The sequence below is a fragment of the Herpailurus yagouaroundi genome, unplaced genomic scaffold, assembly GCF_014898765.1.
Source record: "Herpailurus yagouaroundi ecotype Mexico unplaced genomic scaffold, PumYag 77, whole genome shotgun sequence".
Lineage (NCBI taxonomy): Eukaryota > Metazoa > Chordata > Mammalia > Carnivora > Felidae > Herpailurus > Herpailurus yagouaroundi.
Window position 1 is genome coordinate 76708894 of NW_024412388.1, and position 6429 is coordinate 76715322.

At 46.2% G+C, this 6429-nt stretch overlaps 1 protein-coding gene across 3 annotated transcripts in view; it reads left to right on the forward strand.

Annotated features, from left to right (window-relative positions):
* The window catches only part of LRRC8D (leucine rich repeat containing 8 VRAC subunit D), a 124275-nt gene that overhangs the window by 78340 nt on the left and 39506 nt on the right, over positions 1 to 6429 (forward strand). The gene's annotated exons all lie outside the window — the stretch shown is intronic.

Genomic DNA, 6429 nt, shown 5'->3' on the forward strand with positions numbered 1-6429 from the left:
AGAGAGAGAGGGAGACACAGAATCGGCAACAGGCTCCAGGCTCCGAGCCATCAGCCCAGAGCCTGATGCGGGGCTCGAACTCACGGACCGCGAGATCGTGACCTGGCTGAAGTCAGACGCTTAACCGACTGCGCCACCCAGGCGCCCCAAAACATTAAAAAAAATTTTAAGGGAAATTCTTTTTAGATATCCTAAAAGAGCTCTTTTTTTTTTTCTTTTTTAAAGTAGGCTTCACACCCAGCCCAGAGCCCAACATGGGGCTCAAACTCATGACTGTGAGATCAAGACCTGAGCCAAGATCATGAGGTTGACACTTAACCACTGAGCCCCCTAGGCCCTCCAAGAGCTCTTTAAAAGAATAATCATCTCTAAATGTTTCTGTGATCTCAGTGATGTCTTTATCATATTTTTAAAAGCAGTTTACATCTCTGTGTATAGTCTGTGAGACGAGGATAGAATGTCTGAGTTTGAAACTCCTCAGTGTCCTCTCCAGCCCTGGGAGGGGCAGTGTTTGCATGAGAAACACAAGGGAAAAAAAGGTGTGCCAGAAAATGTTTATGAAACATTTCCACAGTATGTATGTGTGTGTGTGTGTGTGTGTGTGTGTGTGTGTGTGTGTGTGTGTATATATATATATATATATATATACTATATTATTCTAACAGGCAGTAGTTGGAATCATTAGTGGAGATTATCATCTTAATACAATCTCAAAATGGTTTATGAATACATTCTCTAATAAACATAATGTAATACATGAGTTTTAGTTTCCAGACCACCCTCCAGAAATCTATGTCTTAAGTGGCTTATTATAAATTCTTTGCCACTAATAGTGTGTTTCCAGGGCTTGGGCAGAAGTCAGAGTGTGGGGAGAGGGTCAGTACTCATTAACTTCCCTTTGGTGGGCGGGAAGGCAGAGGAGTGCATTGGGAATGATCAAAGATAGCTGGGAGGGGGCCCGGAGGTGGGGGTGCGGGGGGAGAGGAAGGGGGTCATAAAACTTTGGATCAGGAAGAGGCCTTGGAGATCTTGTTGTGGGATGCCATCGTCTTACAGAAGGGGAAACAGAGATCCAAGAAGTCTGTGTGGCTGGCCCAAGGTCACATAGCTAGTGGCTGAGCAGGACCTAGGATCCAGGTCTCCCGACTCCAGTTCAATTTATACACCAGCAGGTGCTGATAGGAGCCAAGAAGTCCACATTCTGGGGCTTGTGGGGAGAGAGGCTGTGAAGAAGGGCAGAGGGCAGGGGAAGCTCCCGTGTGAGGACCAGATTTTACCTGCCCCAGCGGACAGAGATGGCAAGAACTAAGCAGAGAGGTCAGGACCCTAGCCAAATAGATTAACATTCAGGACAGTCTAGTGTAAAAATGGGAAAATGCCATACCACAGTGTTGATAATAATTACTCTTCTAGTTTTTTGGATACCTGTTAAGTACTAGGCACTGTGCTGTGTGTTTTATTGTAACATATCACTTAATTTCCATAGTAACCCTGGTAGAAAGGTGCTGTGTTTCCATTTTCAGAGAAGTGTGCTGATATTCAGAGCTACATGGCTTGCTTTGAGAGAGAGTGCCATGATTTGAACCTCTGTCTTAGCCATATCTGTTTGGTTTCTGCAGTTTTATGTTGCCAAGCCAGAATTATAGATAAGAAAGGCACAGCAGACAATGGGAAGAATTCCCACCTAATCCCTGTACTTACTCCTGAGGAGCTAAATAAAGAGGACTCATCATCCCTCCAAAATGTCACTGTACCTGCACATATGGTTTAGTGCCCATTGGCAACTGATACCGAGTATATGAGTGAGAGGTGGGGGGAATCTAGAGCTCCTAAAACTTGTAAAATACTGAGCGTGAACCAGTCCGCAGTTGATGTTATGCCACCGTCACTGTACTGGAACCCACTGATGCTCTGGAAGCGATGCCACCACAAACAGTTGTCACAGCTTAGCATTTCACGGGGGTCTGGCTGAGCTCAGACGGTAGATCGTGAGAATTCAGATCTTGGGATCATGAATTCAAGCCCCACGTTGGGTGTAGAGCTCACTTAAAAAAACAAAACCAAATCTGAGGATTCAGAGCAGGAGAACTGAGAGGATGAGGAATGGAAAAACCACAGCCTGATGAGTCATTAACTATCTGTGGATTGTAAACATGAGCAGTGTTTAGCCTGAAAAAGGACTTTAGGGGAAGACTTCCATTCCACCTTTACGGAGAGAGGAAGGGAAGCTTTATTCATTGAGCATCTTACAATGTTCCAGCTACTAGGTGCTTTCCAATCCTCACAAGTCCTACAAAGGAAATACTGTCACTCCATATGGATCGGAAATTGATGCTTAGAGATCACTTACTGTGGACTACTTACACACACACACACACACACACACACACACACACACACACAGCTTTACTGAGATATACAGACAACCCCTGATTTATGATGGTTCAACTTAATGATTTTTTGGCTTTACGGTGGTATGAAGTGTGATACACATTCAGTAGAAAACGTGCTTCAGATTGTGAATTTAGATCTTTTCCTGGGCTAGCAGTACTTGGTTCAGTAGTCTCTAATGATGCCAGACAGCTGGCCGCAGCTCCCAGTCAGCCACAGGATCATGAGGGCACACAACTAATACACTGACTACCGTGCTGTGCCACACAGCCATTCACTTTCAGTACAGTATTGAATAAATTACATGTGACATTCAACACTTCGTTATAAGGTAGGCTTTGTATTAGGTGATTTTGCTCAGATACAAGCTAATGTAAGTGCTCTGAGCACATGTAAGGTAGGCTAGGCTAAGCTACGATGTTTGGTGTGTTAGGTATATTAAATGCATTTTTGACGGACGATATTTTCTTTTTTTTTAATGTTTATTTATTTTTGGGACAGAGAGAGAGCATGAACCGGGGAGGGGCAGAGAGAGAGGAAGACACAGAATCGGAAGCAGGCTCCAGGCAATGAGCCATCAGCCCATAGCCTGACACGGGGCTCGAACTCACAGACCGCGAGATCGTGACCTGAGCTGAAGTCGGACACTTAACCGACTGAGCCACCCAGGCGCCCCAACGGACGATATTTTCAACTTAATGGTGGGTGTGTCGGAACTCAACACCATCCTGGATTGAGGAAGACCTGTAATTTACATACTGTGACGGTCACCTGTTACAAGCATACAATTCCAAAGTGCCTTTTCAAAAGGTAGCGAGTTCCCTGTCATTGGAAATGTTTGACCAGAAGAGGCTGGAAAATCTCCCAGTCAAGGATATCGTAGAGGAATGTTCTGCTTCCATCTCTAGAAAAGTTTAAGTAATGAAAGAGCGGTTTCAACACCTCCAGAGTGCTGGCAGCCATTCGCTTCAGTGTTTTAAACTTTGATGGACACATGAGAAAGGAAGGGCCCAGAAGACGTTTCGGTTGTGTTTATCATCTTAACTTTGGCTGTGCGCTAGAATCGTAGAGGAGCTTTTATTTGTTTTTAATGTTTATTTTTATTTTGAGAGAGAGAGACAGAGCGAGTACATATGGTGGGAAGGGGGCGTGGGAGTGTGGGGCAGAGAGAGAGGGAGAGAGGGAATCCCAAGCAGGCTCTGCACTGTCAGCACGGTGCCCAACATGAGGCTCTATCTACAAACCACAAGATCATGACCTGAGCCGAAAGCAAGAGTCTCTGCCAGCTGAGCCACCCAGGTGCCCCACAGAGGAGCTTTTAAACACTTCCGATGCAGATATGAAAGCCACACCCCAGGCGCAGCTAAGTCAGCACCTCTGTGGCTGGGGCCTGGCTTGGCCACACTTCAGAGGCTCCCTCACATTATTCTAGGGTACAGCTGTGCTGAAAACTGCTTTCCTCAGCTGAGGAGAAGTTCAGCTGCACTTAAGAGAGTCATGAAGGGTCAAAGACCAAACCAGCCCCGTCCTGCCAAGCAGCCACAGTTCCTACAGGTTGTTGCTTCTCAGAGCATTAATGGTGAATCAGCCACACCCAGGTGACTTCTAGCTTGGCAGCTGCTGCGGCCCTACGTCCAGCTCGTTCAAGAAGTCTGAGGCAGTTTTGGCAGTGTAACCAGAGACAGTTTGTCTCGTGACCTTTTAATCAGATGAACTTTTGTTTGTCTTTAACTCACATCCACCAGACATTTCTGCAGAGCTTTAGGATGGAAAGGTGCTTGAGAAAAGAATGAGTGTAAATTCCATCTCCAGATCGGATCAGTGTTCCTCCCTTCAGAGCAATGATTTTATCCACATTTGAAGGTTCTGTGTTATTTCTTCAGATAAGCAGGTCACTGCATATATGCTTACATCAGAGGATCTGAGCTTTCTCTTTCATCCTCTATATAGAACTTGTATAGGTAACTGATGGTAATGGGGTCCAGTGAAAATCAAGCCTGGAGCCAGAAGGTGCCAGAACTGGTGGCCTTGGGAGCCTATAAAACCTTTCTGAACCTCAGTTTCTTTGTAAAGTGAGACTAACAATTCCTAAGTGTCACTTTAAGAATCCAGTTAAAGAGGCGCGCCTGGGTGGCTCAGTAGGTTAAGTGTCCAACTTCAGCTCAGGTCATGATCTCACGGTTTGTGGGTTGGAGCCCCTCGTCGGGAGCCTTTGAATTCTGTCTCCCTCTCTCTCTGCCCCTCTCCCACTTGCTCTCTGTCTCTCTCCCTCTCTCTCTCAAAATAAACATTAAAAAAAAGAAGAAGAATCCAGTTAAAGAATGGGGGCAGGAGGGCTGGGTGGCTCAGTCAGTTAAGCATCTGGCTTTGGCTCATGTTATGATCTCTCAGTTTATGAGTTCAAGCCCCACGTCAGGCTCTATGCTGATGGTGCAGTCTGCTTAGGATTCTGTCTGTCTCACACACACACAAAATAAATGAATAAACTTACAAAAAAAAAAATGTGTGTGACACTGGCTTACAACCATGTAAGTGTTGCGCTCTTGCTGTGTGCCAGGTGCCATTACTCATCCTCGGGGAAACAAACATGAATAAGTAGTGATCCCTGCCCTGGAGAAGCCTACAGTTCAGTGAGGAAGACAGACTCAAAGCCAGGTAATTGTAAAAGGGTGTGGAGGTGCCAAAATGCACAGGATACTCTGAGAGCCTCACAGAAGGAATTAGAAGGAGTAGGTTACTGGCATAGAGATTTGGGGGAAGGCTTCCCACAGGCACTGATGGGTGACAAAGGGGAAGTCAAGGTGAGGGCAGGAAAGCTGGATGTTCTCTGGATATACTTGGCAGAGGGAAGGAGTGGCAGAGGCTTGTAGGTGAGGACCAAGAAGGTGGACATTGTGATGCTAATGATGACAAGCTTTTTATTCAAGTCTCACTTGCTTTCCCTCCGGAGAAATGACCTTTTTATTAAGTAGGGTGCCTTTGAGAGCTGTCAAAGGAGAAAGAAGGCAAGAGATGGAGTCATCTATTTTCCTCTTCATTTGCCTGATTTTGTGTAGGTGTTTGGAATAGGGAACAGGAATGCGACTGAGTGATTTATGTACATCGTCAAAATCCCAAGATTAAAAAGAACACTGTGTCCAGGTCAGGTACCATATATGTGTTTAACACTTGCAGTGGGCATTGAAGCATAGTGATACTTGCAGAAAGTTGCTCTCAGAGGAAGGAGGCTGGATCTTATGAAGATGGCTTTTATAGCTCAGGAGGTCCGGATTGTAATTAAACTGAGAGATGGCCCACAAGCCACGCAGAGCACTTAGCAGGAGCATCTGTTGAGCCTCACAGTCATTTTCTGTGTCTGCCCTAATTTTATAGCCAGTAAAACCACAACAGTATCCCTTTCAAGACTGTTCGTAAAGCAGCTTCCTCTGTTGGTTTACATGTCCTATACTCACCCTGTGTTCTTCACAGCTGTACTCTTAGGAATCAAGAAACCACAAAGCCATGCATCCAGTGGTGATTTCATTTCTTCTGCCAGTGGAGGCAGTAGGGGCACTGGGATTGGAAATGGTGCGTACTTCTTGTGCCGTGTGCTTTCACGCCATCAGTTGTCAAGCCTGGGCCTGATCCAGTCAGACGTCCTCCTGGCTGGGAAACATTGTGCCCATGCATCTCTAGTCCAGCAAATCTGATCAGAAGGGCAGATGGCTTCATCAAAACAGTGAATAACCAGGAGCCTAATCTCTCTCGCCTCTTCTCTTGGCTCTTTCAACATGTGGCACTGAGGCAGGGGAGACTGGGGAGCTTTTTCGTGGCTGCTTGAGTTCTGAGCCCTGATCCCTCGTGCCCTGTGAGTGTCCAGAAGGGGCACGTGCCCAGGAGGTAGGGCTCCAAGGAGGCATTGGGAGACCCAGATTCCAGTTCCTGCTCCACCCCACACTGGCAGCTTTGGCGTTGAGTAAGTCATCATCAGTGGGCTGTCACTTCTGGCCAGTAAAAGGAGAAGATTGCAGTTCTCTCTAGATTGAAGCTGGCAGGAAT